General features: G+C 40.4%; 1 protein-coding gene across 1 annotated transcript in view; it reads right to left on the reverse strand.

Annotated features, from left to right (window-relative positions):
- Positions 1-233: 233 nt before the first annotated feature.
- The window catches only part of EEFSEC (eukaryotic elongation factor, selenocysteine-tRNA specific), a 344,759-nt gene continuing 327,711 nt past the window's right edge, over positions 234-17,281 (reverse strand). Inside the window, exon 9 of the transcript XR_015794902.1 lies at positions 234-1,333. The gene's annotated coding sequence lies outside the window, so the exon portion shown is untranslated. The remainder of the gene's footprint in view (positions 1,334-17,281) is intronic.

Here is a 17,281-nt window from a genome sequence, read left to right on the forward strand (position 1 = left end):
TTTGGTTTGAAACAGAAACAAGAATGTGTGTAGCAGGTACAGAGACATCACTGAAGCAGGGAGAATCTTAGGAAACCTAATGGGTCTCCCGCCCCCCCATTTCAGCTTAATGGCTTGTATCATCATCAAGAGTCAGTCCCACTTGCTGGCACCTCGCTAACTTGTCTTCAGTACAAAACAAATAATCCTGATGAGAAAAACAGTGAACCAGGTGAGCTTTTCTTTATATTTATTAAGAATTTTACATGAAGTAAAAGACAAATCTAAAGAAGAAAGAAGAAAAAGGTGCAAGAAAAAAAAAGAAACTTCCCCTCACATCATTCATTAGCACACGTAATGGATCTGCAGATTTAGGGCTGGAGGTAGACAGAAGAAAGGCACTCTTGCCTTCGTGCAGCTTTGCGCAAAGCATCAAATGCATGTAAAACCTATTGGAATAGGGGTGGCAGGGTGGTGGAGGGAAACGTGCATCATACCACACCACTCAGTAGGCCTGAAGTAGAGTGTGTATATAGTGAAATCGCTATAGAGCATCACCCGGGGTGATGTGGCCCTTTTGTGGGTATTTATAGAGATCTGGGGAGGGGGGAACCCCGGGCACAGAGAGAACTGCTCCTGTCTGTGCTCCTGCACTCTGAAGATGCTGGTCACAGGTGCTGGCGAAACGTTAGGAAACAAAACTTCCAGAACAAGGCCACACAGCCCGGAAGACCCACACCAGCCATCGTATGCCGGCCGTGAAAGCCTTCGACAATACAGTGTTTCTCAACCTTAGCAACTTTAAGACGTGTGGACTTCAACTCCCAGAATTCCCCAGCCAGCCACGTCTTAAAGTTGCTAAGGTTGAGAAACACTGCTATAGAGCAGTTCTAGTGCCTCTCCAGCACTGAAAGACTGGCCTTGTTCTGGTGGCTGTCACTAGAAAAGGACAACCATTGTTCTGCCCAGACCAGATGCAAAGAGCATCTTCCTTCCTCTTTCCTTCTTCCCAGCCTTTGTAGGCTAATGCATTAAAACATTTACTCAGATGCGCCGTATACTTCCTAGCAATACAATCCTGAGAAGGCTCCACAGGTGAGAGATTTTCAATCCATTCCTCAACCTTGGTGTCTTCCAGTGGCCAGACACCAGGGAGATGATGTTCTGAATGCCTGTTGCATAGTCCCAACGCAACATGCACAAACTCCCAATCTCTTGTGTCTGAGGTAAATCAGTTGCAGCCTGGGCAGACTCACCTGCAGCCCATGGCCCTCATGTCCACATTTTCTACCTGTCAGAGTCCTTCTGACCTTGAAAGCTGAAAAATGATTGGATGGTTTTCCTCCATTTTGAGCTGAAACAGATTAAAAAGTGTAGCATAAGCCCAAAATAATTCACATCACAGTTTTTCACAAAGCACCTTTCACAACCCCTCACTTCACCCACATGTGTGATGTAGCCCCCCACAAAATGCTGAAGTGCAGCCTGTGATCAATAAACAGTTGCCCACCCTGTTTTATCTGAAACATCATACCCACATCTCAGCCAGCACTATTCTAGAAACTAGTGAGCATACAGTACACAGTCACCACAATTAGTTGAAGTGCTGCCTCACAACAAAATCAAGCACTCCTGTATGAAAACTGGGTCAACGTTGTACCATGAAAATGGACAAAATGCCCATTAATAGGTTGGGTGCCCTCCTTCTGCTTTGCTAATACTGCTTGAAAGCACAGGGAAAGATTGATCTGGGCATCTTGGCCATGGGAGAGGATTGGTTAAGGGGCATCATCTTTTACCCATGAAGCCAGCTGGTAGCAGGGAAAGAAAACTGTATACCTACCTACCTCCAACGCCAAAGCCTTAGAGGTGTTGTGCAAGAGCAAACGAATCTGTTTTAGCCTTAAAGGGATCACAGACTGCAATTATATAATTCTTGTCAACTGATGTTAAAGATAGGCTGGAAAGAATGTATGCAGAGGCCCTGCAATAAAATGAGCTCCTTTACTCCTTTCAAATGTTTGTAAGTCTTGGAGGTTATCCAAAGGTCAAACACAGGAAAAGTCTTGGCAAACAGAAAACATAATCAAGAGCTTGCTGTTTTGGGGTGGTTTTTTGTTTTTTTTTTAATACTGGTGCTCTCTGTAATAAAATAAAATCATTTGTAAGGGGGGCAGCTCTGTCTCCTCAGATGTAGAGCCAGAGGGGCTGTACTTTAATCAAATGCTGCTGTTCTGCCTTCCTCCCTGGCCTCCTCTTCCCCACCATGCTTGTCACTTAAAATAGGCAGGATCCATTTTCCCTGTGTCAGGGTAGGATATAAAAAGTGTCAGGAAAAAGATTTACTTAAACAGAGTTGGGCAAATATTTCCATAAAGATGACTGTGGAATTATGTCCCTAAGCTCACTGAAGTAACAGACACAGATAGACAAATACAGGTAGTCCCCGAGTTAAGAATGCCTGGTTTACGGACGACCCATAGTTAAGAACGGAGCCTATTGTAGCAAAATATGAGTTAAATGCACAATGATTCGAGTTAAATACACAATGGTTTGAGTTCATTAAACAATACTGCTTGTACAGTATTATATAATAATACTGCTCCGGCTTACATACAAATTCGACTTAAGGACAGACCTTGGGAACGGAATTCGTTCTTAAACTGGGGACTATCTGTACACAGATTTTCATTGCTAGCTCCCAAACCTAAGAAGAAAAATGGAGCAAATGGCAATGCTTTGGATGGATGGATTTACGGCGCAAGACTGTGTAGGTTTATGGGCATAGGCTTTGGTTCTGTAGACCTGAGGGGTTCACGGGCATTTTAGCCTATCAGTGCAACAAGCTCTTGCAAGTGACAAAATGTTGGCATCCCCCAAAGTTGGCTGTCCCCCCTGAGAGCTTTTAGGATGGGTCTTCCAAGCAGTGATGCTTTTATTACATGCGCCGCTGGGTGCTGTATGTTTCAAAATTGCAATACTGCCATTTTACTTCTGGGACAGGATTAGTGGAAGGTATAAACGGTATAAACAAGGCTTTTGTTTTTCAAAATCAGCTTTTAAAGAGACCAGATAGACTAGATTGGGTTCCCCAAGAGCTTATCCACACTGCACAGTTTGCAGGCAGCTGTTTCTGGAGGGCAGAAGTGGATTCCGCTGACCTCTGTTGACCCCACGCACCATCAAAGGGACCATGGGTTGCAGTTTTCTGCTCCACTTCTGAAGTACAGTTTTTCATGTTGTGTCACCTTGAGGCCGCTGTCCGTTCCAGAGAGCAGGCTTCCTCAGCTGTTTCACAGAGGCAGGCACACTCCTTCAGACTGAAGTGGTGCTTAACCTGTTCTCTAATACCTTTTAAAGCTGCCTTTTACCACGAGTGCTGAAATAGCATAATGGCTAAAATTATTATCTTTCAAACAGAAGTTAGCTGGTTTGAAACCATGCTGAAATGCTCTTCATTCCCTGAGCTTCCTACTTTTGCTTATGCTTAAAACAAAACAAAACAGTGTTTTAATTTTTTTACCATTTTTTCAGTCAACTAAGGTAGAAGGATTTGAGCCTCTGGGAGTGAAGTCCTTTTGCTCAACTGTCACTTTCATATAAGGCAGAAGCACATTCTTATACGTAGTCATTTTTACTTCTTTTAATAAAATAAATTCCTTACACATACTACTTCTAACTTTCTTCCACCATTTCCACATCATAACATTTCCCACCTATTTCCCCATCGTTAATTACCATTCTACCAAGGTCACTTGCTCAACTTTTTCAGCATATTTGTATAACCTCCAATCATTCTTTCCATTTTTCCCTGTCAAACACAACTACCTTAGACATTAATTTTCGGATTCATCCTCCATCATAAGGCCTAACATTTGCTGCAAATAATTCAAGTTGTCAGTCAACAACATGGCATAGTTTACAAAAGTATGTATACATTCACATCCAACCAACACACCACTAATGCCAGTGAATGTATTTCTTATACATTTACTCATAAATACATCAAACAAACATCATCTATCTTTGCTGAACTCCCTGTATAACCAACTATTCACTAAGTATTCCATTTATTCTTATAGTGCAGACACTTTGCTTTCATTCTACTCTTAATAGCATTCAGGAACAACCTCAATAAACATTTCATGCCTATGCAACTTCATCATATGCTTTAAATCAACAAGCATGCAATAAACTTCCTTTCTCACATTTGTACATTTCTCAGTGATTTGCTGGAGTGCAAAAAAACTGGCCTGCACTTCCCACCTAGTATAAAGTCACACTGTACTTTCCAAATTTTGCTTGCTTTTAGCATCATCTCTCACACTACTTCAATCAGAATCCTAGCAAACCCTTTCCCCTGTAAAACAAAACCAACCCTCTGCCGTGCCTGTATTTGCTCCTGCTGTATCTCCCTTTATACAGGGGAACAACGACAGTATTCTTCCAGTCATCAGACACAAATGCAGCTTTCAGTCTCATATTAAACCAGTTGCACAGATACTCCATGTGCAAACCATTTTAATTCTATTAGCCCTGCTTGAGGCTTCTTGTTCAGGTCTCTTCACCCACTTCCAAAACAAATGTTTATTTCCATCAAAATCAGTCTGCACTTTCTCTGCCTATTTTAAGCTTAACTGTTCTTTGTTTCTTTATGTTTTTGCAACTGTCTTTTTCTCTATTCACAGATTATAGTATATCTTTCATCCTTGATTTTTATGGCAATCATTTTCTTAAATGCATTTTCTCATCCACAGCCTTTTTTACTTCATCATTCCACTATCCATCATTTTCCATGCTTCTCAATAGCATAACTCTACACACTTCTATGGCACTTAGTAATGTAATTCTTTACTCTTCCACATCTTCTCTCCATATATTCACTCTCTCTCAGCCTTTTCATACAGGACTCATTCTTCCTGTTCATGCTTTCATTCTACTTTCTCTCATCTTTCTTCCATTTCTTCCTTTTCTTTCACTTCCATTTTTTCCCAAGGTCTAATCTTGGCACTACCAAGCTGTCCCAGATTTAGAATTTCTCATTACCCTTATACCCTTCACTGATTTTCCCAGTTGTTCATCATGAAAAATCAAATCAATCATGTTTTTATATTTATCCTCATGCTTTTGTCATGTCTACATATTAATAGACTTGTGCTTAAACCATATATCTAGAGTAAACCAACTTTTCAAAGAACTCCTCACCAGTCACCATTCTCATTCATTCTTTGGTCTACGAATGGTCCAATCACTTTCTCTGAACTCATTCTTTCTCCTTTCCTCTTCCATTCATGTCACCCGACAACAACTTTTCCCTGGGATCATATTCATTCAAAATGTTGCATAATTTTTCCCCAAAGTCATCCTCCTTCTCCCATTACCACCGTTAACTGGGGGTAACAGGCAGCTCTTACCACCCCATGGATTCCTAATTTCATAGGTATAAGGTAGATGATACCAATTCATACTTTCTGATTTCATTTTAACTGTTTCATTCATGATGAAGTGCTCCTTATAATTGATTTACTCTTTCTATAATTGATTCCTCTCGCATTCCAAGTGCCATCAAATATAATTTGAACTTGTGTAGGTTGTAGAGAGAGTATAGGTTGCAGTACACTGGAAGTTACCAAAAACACATGGCTTTTTTTCATTGTTTATTTCATTGACTTGTAGAGCTGGAACAGTCAGTTTATGCCCTCCGATACAACCCTCGGCTCAGTGACAGAATCCAAATTAAAGCAGCCTGGGCAGTGGCTGACTAGTCTCAGCTTGAGCGCATCTAATGCAGAGGAGCAAGCTTGCCACTTCCTTGAGTAATGAGTTCCACTGACAACCTGCTATTACAGTTAGGAATTCTATTTCCGTCAATTAGAATCTGCCTTCTTGTAGATGCATTATTCAGTATCCCGTGCTCTGGAACAAGAGAGGACATATTTTGATCTCCTTCTCTATGCCATCCCTTTGGCTGTTTAAAGAGTCCTATCATGCAAACCCTGATTTTTCTCTTTTCAAACCTCAATATTCCCAGTTCTTTCAGTCTCTCTTCATTGGGCTTAGCTTCTAGTCCCTCGGTCATCTTCACTGTCCTTCTCTGAACCTGTATCAGTTTGTCTGAATCCTTCTTGAAGTGTGATACCCTGAACAGTTCATGATACTCAAGATGGAATCTGACCAGTTTAAAGTGGAATTATTTACTTGATTTGAAATGATATTTCTATGTAGGTAGTCCTTGCTTAACAATGGTGATTGGGATCAGAATTTTTGTCACTAAGCGATGTGCTTGTAAAGTGCAAATCTCATGACCACATTGCTTAGCAATGGCAATCCCTGCAGTCCCCACTGCCATCATTAAGCAAGGTTTGTGGGTCATTAAGTAATGACCTCCTCAAAACGTCCTGCTGGCTTTCAACAACCAAAGACTGGGGAAACTGGCAGGAAGTTGCAAGTCCCAGGCAGGTTGGCAGGCAGGTAAGTGGCTGCTGCCAGGTAGGGAGGGTGCGCAAGGGCATGTGGGTGGCCAGTGAGGTGCAGTGCAAATGCAGAGGGGCTGGGAGAGGGTGCATGGGTGCGAGAGACTCGCCCAAGCAACTTGCAAACTTCCCTACCAGCTTTCCCATTAACTTTGCTTGTGGGAAGCTGGCAGGGAAGGTCACAAATAGCAATCACATGATCATGGGACACTGCAACTGTTGTAAGTGTGAGCCGGTTGCCAAGTGCCCAGATCACAATCACATGACCACAGGGGTGCTGAGACAGCCAGAACTTTGAGGACCAGCTGTAACTGCCACTCGTTCAGCACTTTATAACTTCAAACAGTCACTGAACAAGTGGTCATTAACCAAGGACTACCTGTAGATGCAACTAAAATTGCATCGATTGCTTTTGCACTACATCACATTGCTGACTCATATTCAGATTGTAATCAGCTACTGTTCCAAGATCTTTTTCATAAGTACTAATACAAGGCCAGGTATCACATATACTACAGGTAGTCCTTGCTTACTGACCACTCATTCAGCAACTGTTTGAAGTTGCAACAGCTCTGAATGAATGATACTTACGACTGGTCTTTGAAGTTCCAGCCATTGCAGCACCCCTGCAGTCATGTGATCATAATTTGGGTGCTTGGCAACCAGCTTGCAGTTATAATGGCCTCCCTGCACTCACATGCACCCTGCACACTCCTTTCCGGGCCTTCCTACACTCTCATGCACCCCACACCCTCCTTCCCTGGCCTCCTTGTGCTTGTGCTGCTCATGCCACACTGCAGTACCCCGCTCCCCCGAATTGCACGCGGCCTGCAGTGGGCCTCCCCCAGCCTCCCCTACACCCCTGCCACACCCCTGCGCTCCTTATCTGGGACTCCTGCTGCTTCTTGCTTAACGACTTGCGCATCTTGGGTTACACTGACAACTGGGACTGCCTGGATTGCCGTTGCTAAGTGATGCAGTCATGTGACATTGCACTTTACAACTGCATTGCTTAGTGACAGCAATCCTGGTCCCAATTGCTGTCATAACTTGAGGACTATGTGTTTATGTATTTGATTTTTTTTCCAAGTAAATAATGCTACATTCATCTCTGTTTTCATGCACTTTTCTATCCAATCAAGAACATTTTTATCCTTGCTTCTGTCTCCTATGTATTTGCTATCCCACCCAACTTTGTGTCACTTACAGATATATTTACCATTGCTTCCACCTAATACAAGACATTAATGAAGTGTTGAATAATGCAGGACCTAGGACTGGACTTTGTAGCATCCAACTTGATACTCTATTTAGATGAGGAACCATTAATGATCACTCTTCTAAATATGGCATTCTTATTTTAAAAAATAGGAATAACATTTGCCATTTTCTAGTCACTGAGCATTTCACCCATTCTCCAAGATTTAGCCAGACCTGTAATAATTTATGATCCAATTCATCTGTATATGCAGATTTAATATAATTCAAGATAAGTAGTTATTGTCTGACCATGTTTCCATCATTCTCAAATTTTAACCCTTCATCCTTCTGTTCACTATTGCCTAGTCAAACATATACTCTTGAGTTGGAGAAAACTGAACAATATAGGAGTTACTGTGGGTAGTTTTGCCTTTTCTTTGTTATCTGTTAGGATTTTTCATTCTTCATTAAGCAACTGGTATTCTGATTCCTTTCTCCACCTCTGATGGATGTAATGTATCTATGGACTTGTTTTTGTTGTTCTTAGCATCCTTCACCAACTTCAGCTAGTTCTGAGCTTTGGTTCAAATGCCATCTCTCCAATTCCTGGCCATTTCTGTGGACCTCTCTTTAACTGCCTGTTTCTCTTTCTACCTCACATATGTGTCTTTGTTTTTGGATTTTCACTATTTTTTGTATAGTAACTTTTTTAGGAACTCCTACCACTTTGAGTTTCCTTACACGTTAATTTTTCCTGCCAAGGAATTCTACTTGTCATTTCATTCAGTTTATTGAAACCTAGTTTTTGAAGTCCAAGCAACACTGGACTATACTCACTTTGTGTTGAAAATAATAATAATAATTTTAAAAATCTGGTATTTATGTTCCTGCTAAGCGGAAATTGAATTTTGGAAAACTAGCGCCAGTATCTATGTTCCTACTGAGCAGTGACTGAATTTTGGTGGCTTACACATAAAAGTCTATCAACATGATAGTAGAGAAAGATATTAATAGTTCAGCAGATTTGGAAATAATAATAATAATAATAATAATAATAATAATAATAATAATAATAATAAAAAATGAAGACCAGAAAAATAATGACAATGAATCATGCCCTCCCTCCACACAGCAATGTTGACAGACTCTACTTACCAAGGAGCATAGTTGAGTGTGGAATGTTGCAAGTTCACCAGAGAGTTGAAGAAGAAAAAAGGGCATTAGAAGAATATCTGAAGGACAGTGAAGAAGATGCACTGAAGCTAGTACACCATGAAGTATACCTGAATACCAAAGAGACCAAACTGGCTTACAAGAAAGACCAGATGAAGAATAGAAAAGAGACATGGCAAGGCAAAGTATTACATGGACAGTATGTAAAAAAACTAGCAGGCAAAGCAAATAACAAGAAGACCTGGCAATGGTTAAGAGTAGGAAAGCTGAAAAAAGAATAAGAGGGGCTAATTTGGGCTGCACAAGTTCAAGCCTTAAGAACAAATGCATACAAAGCCAGAATTGAGAGGACAGCAACAGACAGCAAATGCTGCCTCTGCAAAGAACTTGAAGAAACAGTGGACCACCTAGATTTTAGAATTCAAATAAACAAGCACCTGCCCCACAACACCCCAGACTTAACAACTGTTGACAAGAAAGACAAAAAAGTCTGGATAGTGGACATTGCAATACCTGGAGACAGCAGAATAGAAGAGAAAGAACTAAGAAAATCATGAAACACAAAGAACTGCAAATGGAAATAGAATGAATGTGGCAAAAGAAAGCAAAGATAGTACCAATAGTAATAGGCACTTTGGGTGCAATCCCAGAACCCTGGAGCACCACTTGAATACCACTGGCTTTGACAAAATCACCATCAGTCAACGGCAAAAGGCAGCTTTACTTGGAACAGCTTATATCCTACAGCAATACTTTAACATCATCAAACAACAACATCTGCCTATCCCAGGTCCTTGGAAAGGACTCAATAGGTAGATAAAAATGCCAAACCCAGTCTAAACATCTGGCTGACTGTGTGACCAACCATAATAATAAATTAAATTTATATGCCACCCGACTCCGAACGAAACAGATGTCCTCCATCACTGTGGACCAAATATTTCTATATTTTTCTTAACATTATCTTACATTTCTTTTGTGGCACTAGATACGTCTAACTGATATTGAACTCCCACATCGCTGCATATACAAAATTATGATCAAGCAATCCTATTCATGGTTACTTCCTCAAAAAAAAAAAAATAATAGAAAAACCAAAGATCCCCTAATTAGTAGCCAGAAGCTGCTATCCATCTTCGATAAATACCTTCATCCTATAACTGGTCCAGTGAATAAAATTAAAGGCTATCCCTTTTAGGAAAAAGTAGTTTTATCAGCAAGCCCTGTATTGTGCTTTCTATAAAAATACAATTTTAAAAATGCAGTGTTTTATTAATTGAAATCTCTGCCATGTATAAATATAAAAATATATAAATATAGTTTGGTGGAACTGAGCAGCTCTTTCATATCTCCCCGAAGTGATATTCTTGGGACAGTCCTATCCTTGTCACTTAAATACTTCTGTGAACACTTCTGAGTTCATACATTACAAAATAACCTTTGAATACTTGTACAGCAAATCATAATATGTTTCTTAATATGCTCTTAGAGTCATGGTGGCAGCAGGCATCACTTGTCACCATGCACCGTCCAGCATGGAGGAAAGAGGAAGTACTCTACATTTTCACAACTTTACTAAAAAATTGATTCACTGATGCTTCCCCTCTGGCTTTCTTCACCAGGAAGACCTTTGCTTGAAAGGCTAAAGTTGATGGGAATCCATGAAAGAAGCATACGCCAGAGGTGTTTTATTAAACTGGAGCTTTGAGTATTAGGCCATATGAAGATCAACTTTCAAGGAAATGTGAAACTTGCCAAACCCAACCTTACTAAAACTATGACACTTCTCATCCAACCAAACTGGCAATCCTTGTTCATTCTGGCCTTAAAAATTGAAGTCTGAAAAGTATGCACTTATTTTTTGGCTTCTGCTTTCTTAATCAAGACATTGAACTTCCAAATAGTAGATGGATCCAGTCTTTCTATGATAAGTGGCATTCAGTGACAGGCAGCAACTGAACTAATCTTGAGAAATCACAGAAGTTTTTTCTGACTAGCATCATCCAGATGTGTTGGACTAGAATTTCAAGCAAGTATAGCCAGTGGTGTTCCAAGAACTATAGTTCAACATATCTGAAGGACACCAAATGATGGAAAGCAGGATTAGAATATGCATAAGAGATTGTAGCCAAACAATTTGTGCTTTGATTTTATCTTCTATCAAATTTCTTTATATACAAAGGTATACAAATTGCATTTTATTTCTTTCTGTTGCTTGTTTTCTGTTTCTCTTCCAAGGAACAAAAGGCAGCACATATAACTTTCTTCCTGCCTTTCAACTTCATAACAACCCTATGTGGTAGGTTAACCTGAGAGGCCCAAGGTTTCTCAAAAAGCTTCACATCTGAACAGCAGTTTGAACCTGGTCTCCTAGTATGAAGCTGTCACAATAGCTGTCATTTATTTGCATACACTTCTGAACTCTTCCTCAGCTAACTAAAGGGCACATTTACAAAATTTTTCTAGTATGTGAAAATATGGCCTGAATCAGTCTATTGTAGGAGAATGCATATTCAGAAAACCATATGGTGGAACATGTGAAAGAGCGTTTGATATCGCTCTAAAGGTGAGGCTATATTTGTGAATGAGCCAATAGTCTTAATGGTACAGTGCACCTCAGAGGCGTACCCTCACCATCAGGACCACCTAATTCAGGATGCAGTACTTATTTGAAGAATGCTGCCCAAGGAAGACCCCATTTCCAGCTGTGATTAGCACATTGTGTCAAGAGATCACTCTGTTGGACACTTGCAGGCTATGTGCCTGCTATTTGTGTGCCTTCTTCAATTCTTTTAAGACTCGGCTTCTTCACTTTTCTCCAAGCGGTGCAGGGTGTGTTCCCTTGGCTTCAAACTTCTGCCATCCAAATGAAAAATTGGCAACATATTAGATTCTAGTTAGCTATAAACTAGCTAGTTCTTAGATGCAGATGTTGTCACTGCTGCTTCCATCTCTACCTAAACTGTTAGCCAGGAAAGGGAAGTTCTCCAGAAGAAAAAGGATGGATGATCATCAGCTAAATTGCTTCCTTCTGTCACATCCAAAGAGACTGTTTTGAACTATGGTTCCCATCCAGCCATGCTGAGAAACAAACGAACAAAAAAACAAAACAACAACAACAAAAATGAAAGAATGAGACTGGGATGCTGTACTCTATGCTTGTCATTCAAGGTACCATATAGATAATGCTGAATGGTGGCAGATCCTACATCAGCACTGAAATGCTAGCTTGAGTGTTGAATGGGTCTCCAAATGTTGTTAATCTCCAAATATAATTGGGGGTTATGGAAGCAGGAGTCTAACTACACCTAGAGGGCTACAGGTTCCCTATTATTAAGTCCCTGGACTATCTTTGTGACACATTCCAGATGAATTTCAGTTTTTAATCCCTTATTTTCAAGCGATTTGCTTCTCAGCCTCTTATTATGTTCATTTATTATTTATCACACAGGCTTCTAGACTGCTGTAATCTATTGAACCTGAGCAGCTTACAAACCCCAATTTGATAACTAACTAAGGTTAAAACACAATAAACTCCACACACCCAGAGAAGAACAATAATCTCACCTGTTCCTTCCCATGAGAGCAGACCTTTTGGAGAATAGTCTATCTTCCATTCCGTCTTTAGAGGCCCCCCTAAAGAACAAGGTCTTCACAACTCTCTGAAATACTAATAAGGGGCAAGGTCATCCTTATCTCTGGGGGAAAGCAATTCCAGAGAAAGCTTCCACTTTCTTCTTATTCCATCCATTGCCCTTAAACATCTTCCTGCCTACAAAGTCCTTGGCTATACTTTCTTTCTGTAGTTATTGTTGTGGTTGTTCAATATTTTCCAACTTTTTGTGACTTGACGGACATTTTTTTGCAGGGAATGTCTCCCAGTTACTGCTGCTTTGTTTTCTTATGTTCATGTTTGTGACTTCAATGATATATCTTCCACCAGTCTCTTTTCCAAATGCCTTTGATTTCTCCAGGCATCAGGTTGTAGCTTTTCCAGCAAGCGGCCTGGTCTTACTTTCTCTAGTATGGATGGATTTGTTCTTCTTGTGGCCCAAGGTAGTCTCAACAATTTTCTCTAGCCAACTTCCAGTCTAGTAGTAGTTCAGGCAACTGCCTTTCCTCACCCTGCTCTGACCCTGTGATGGGTATTACTTAATTAGGTTGTTCAACAGGGAGCTATTTATGTCCTGCTCTTTAAAGTCTATTTTGATAAATTAGCTACAATAAAATTTTAGGGACTAAAAGCTTGAAAATGCCTTGTAAAACTAAGAAAATAGCTCTCCTTCCATATTAAGTTAATAGTTCTACTCCAAATGGCAGGGAGGCAGTGTGCCTTGGGATGATGGAGAACTTACTGGGTCTAGTTCTTTGGAGTCCCTGGAGTTCTCTGAGCTTGAACTCCAGGGACTCCACAGTTCAACTCTGAGCTACACATATTCCCTTCTATTGGATCTAGATCTGTCATGGTCTTTCTCTCCAGTAGCAGCTCTCTCTCATTATCCCTGGGAATTTTTGAGTTGCCACTTTAACTTCTTCTCTATTAGAACTAGGCTGGCATTGCCTGTTGGTACAATCTTGGCTTTTTGATACTGAGTAGCAGAATGACTTTTGCACTTTTTTCATTCACCTTCGACAAGAGATTGTTTAAATCCCCACTTTCAACTATGAAAGTGGCATTGTCAGTATATCATATATTTAATTAATATGTTTTAATTTCTTGCTGCAATTTACCTCTTCCAGCATCATTAGATACTTGCTCTGGGACCCTTAAAAATGCAAGGTGGATGTGCTAAAGCAATACAGGAGCCACAAGGACCAACTGCCCACAAGTAGTAGAAAGTATTATAAACCAGATATATTCACATCATTGTTTCTAACAAGGGATATATTGGAAAAAATGCCACTACTCACACTAAAACCTGCCTGAGATGACTAGGTTCGCATATTGTGGTAAACCATGGTTTGTATAACCATGATCTATTGCAACAACTACACAGGTTCACATAAAATTCCAAGCCAGAACCTAGGTTTGAAAAATACACACACCGAGAGAAACACACATTGAGGGCTGCAGGTTCAATCTTTCCAGCCCTTTTTAATAATAATAATAATAATAATAATAATAATAATAATAATAATAATAATAATAATAATAATAATAATAATAATAATTAAATTTATATGCCACCTGACTCCCAGTGACTCTGCATGGTTTATAAATTGTTAAAAACTTTTAAAAACAAATAGCATACAAGGAACACAAGAAAAAAACAAAGATGGCAGAGAAAACAAATCTGGATGGAAACAAGGAAAAGGAAGAAAAAGGGCGTCAATTGTCTTCAGCGAAAGCCTGGGCAAAAGCCACATGTTTGGGGCCCTTTGACATTATCAGTAAGATGGGGGCCATTCAGATCTCAGGGGAACCTCATTCCAGAGGACAGGCACTGCTACAGACAAGGTGTGGTTCAGGGGTCCCAAAAGATAGTATTATTTAATTAATGGAACCTGGAGCTTGCCAACCCTGCCAGATTGAACCAGCCAGGCAAGATACTATGGGAGACAGGCAGTCCCTCAAGTAATCAGACTCTATGCAAAGTAGGGCTTTATAGGTAGCAACCAACATCTTGAATTGCCTTTGGAAGCAAACTGGCAACCAATGCAGCTCGCGAAGCAGAGGCGTTGCATGAGCATATCAAGGCATGCCCATCACAGCCCACGCTGCTGCATTCTGGACCAGTTGAAGCTTCTGGGTGGTCTTTGAGGGCAGCCTCATGTAGAGGGCATTTCAGTAGTGAAGCTGCAATCACCAGGGCATGAGTGCCTGTCTGAAAGACCACCCAATCTTGGAAAGGGCGCAACTGGTGCACCAGGTGAAACTGGGCAAAGGCCTTCCTGCCCCCTGCCCATCAAGCAGGAGCTATGAGTCCTGGAAGACCTCAAATTGTGCACCGTCCTTAAATGAGGAGTGGAACCTCATCCAAGGTCAATTCTGGAATATTGTCGTACGCTGCCCAGAGTCACCTTGCATGAGATGGGCGGCTAGATAAATGTGACAGATAATAAATAAATAAATAAATAAAATATCTCCAGATCTGGGTGGCCCAAACACCCACAGCCACTCAGTCTTGGTGGGATTGAGTTGGAGGCAGTTCTTCCCCATCCAAACCTCCACAGCGTCCAGGCACTGGGACAGAACCTTGGCAGCCTCACTTGGCCAGCCCAGAGTTAAAAGATATAATCGGACCACGGGATATATAGGGATTATATGCTACCCATCTCTGCCATGCTGCGGTTTTTAAATCATATTGGCTGAACCCAGACAACATGCAAAGCCACAACCAAACAGATCACATTATAGCTTAGGCTGATATAGGGGAGAGTCACTATGGGCTTCTTTACCTCCAAGTTCCCTATTAAAGACAACTTTCTCCATACTGATAGGCAAATAGAGTCAACACTGCTAAATAAGTTTCAGTGAAACTTCCTCGATGAAACTTGCAACACACAGAAACACACTCCAATTCTCTGTATAGGCTAGGGCTAACAGATACAGGCAAAATGCAACACTACCAGGAATCTTGCTTTATTCTGCATTATGAAAGGGCGATGACAGGATCAGTCAGTAGCGAGAGCCACAGAAGGGAAATAAAGTCATGGGGAGAGGCAAAAGCACTAAGCCGGCCCCTGGTGCTTGTCATGTCAAGCAGACTTAGATGGGAACATGGGAACAGAAAAAAACAAAGCGTTAAAGCAGCCAAAGGACTTCTCTTTTACCGTTTTGTATGTGCGGAGTTTTGCAGAGTATGTGTCATCTGACATAGAGAATAGATTCCTTGGAATGACAGTTTTCTTTTTAAAAAAGAAAATTCAGGAAGGGAATAAAAACAGGTTGCTTATTCTAACTCTTTGTTGCCATTCAGTGGTTGTCTGGGTTTCTGCAGCTGAGAGCTGGTAACATTAATTAAAACAAGCAATCAGTGATGGCCATATTTCCTTGGAAGTGGATCTCATAGAGTACAATGGAATTTACTTCCAACTAAGCATGCAGTCTAGCAAAAATAAGTTTTTATGAAATTTTATTTTATTGTATACACTAATTTAGGAATAACTCAGTTGATTTCAATAATGTTTACTTACCTCCAACTAAATGCAAGTAGGTTGGGACAACAAATCCTATTTAAACCAATGGATTAAACTGATCACACACATGGAGTTCAATCTAGACATTGTAAGAGAAGAGTTGTGTTAATCTATGATAACTAAAAGTCCAGTCTAGTAGTGCTTCTTCAGACTAACCTTTTCTGATGAAGTGAGCTACAATCCACAACAACTTTATACCTTTTAATAAAATTTGTTAAACTGAAAAGCTGCTACTGAACTTCAAATTTCAATCCAGTGTACATCTTACTCAAAAATTGATCTCACTCTATTCAAAGGGGTTTACTCTTTTAGCTGTAATCTTCATCCCAACACATTTTTCATGGATTAGAGCATATGTTTTTATGGGGAATTCATTTAATTATATAAAATTTGCACAATTTTGGACAAGATTAGATGGTGGGACCTTGGCTGATCCAGAAAAGCTAAGAAGGCATGAACCTCATTTGTACTTAGATGGGCAACCACCAGGAAATGCCAGGGCTGGGAAGTAAAAAGAAATCCCAGAAGAAGGCACTCACACATATTTCCATGGTGTTCTCAAGAAAACTACATGAATCTATACTTGAAATCACCCAGCTCTGAGCTCGCCTCAGAGAAGAGCTTTGCCTCTTCTCCATTCATAAATGCTGAGAAGCTGAAGTATGAAAACCATCTCATACTTGTTCACTTTCTAGATATGACATGTTTCATAATAAGATTCTTGTTCAGCATCTCCTTAAGATGCTTCCTTCTTATGAAACAGAACACATAGCAGTGATTTCATTTTTGTTTTTCATAATGATTTTACTGTTAACTTAATATTTATATCACTTTTTATGCACAGAGGAGGAGTTAATAGGATCATCACTGCAATCCTCTTGAGCAAGTGGAGGCCCTGTCTACCAAGATATATACCCAAAGTTCAACCCAACCCCCCTCCCACCCTCCACCCCCGAATACACAATCATTGAAAGAAAAGTATATTTGTTCCATGTATTTTAAGAAAATATCTGAGTCCATGACAACTATATGCTGAAGCCCATAGTGAAAAAGTCAAGAGTTTACAGATGATTTCTGCACCTTGATCTTTCTCAACTTATTTTTCCCCTTCATGAACTCATGTTCATTGATTTCTCTTCTCCCATACCCCATTTCTGCCTACCATGGGTCTGCTGCTGACTTCTCTCCAAAAGAATAGCAACAAAAGACAACTCTGCATTGCACCCAATATGCTTGGCCTCCTGTGCTGCTTCCAGCTGTTTCTTAGGTCAACTTCAGAAATTCCAGCCTGGGTTGCAGAGAGTTGGCAACAGGGC

This window comes from Python bivittatus, unplaced genomic scaffold (genome assembly GCF_059951505.1).
Source record: "Python bivittatus isolate LINGU-HERP-01145 unplaced genomic scaffold, Pbiv_v1 ctg000080_np1212, whole genome shotgun sequence".
NCBI lineage: Eukaryota > Metazoa > Chordata > Lepidosauria > Squamata > Pythonidae > Python > Python bivittatus.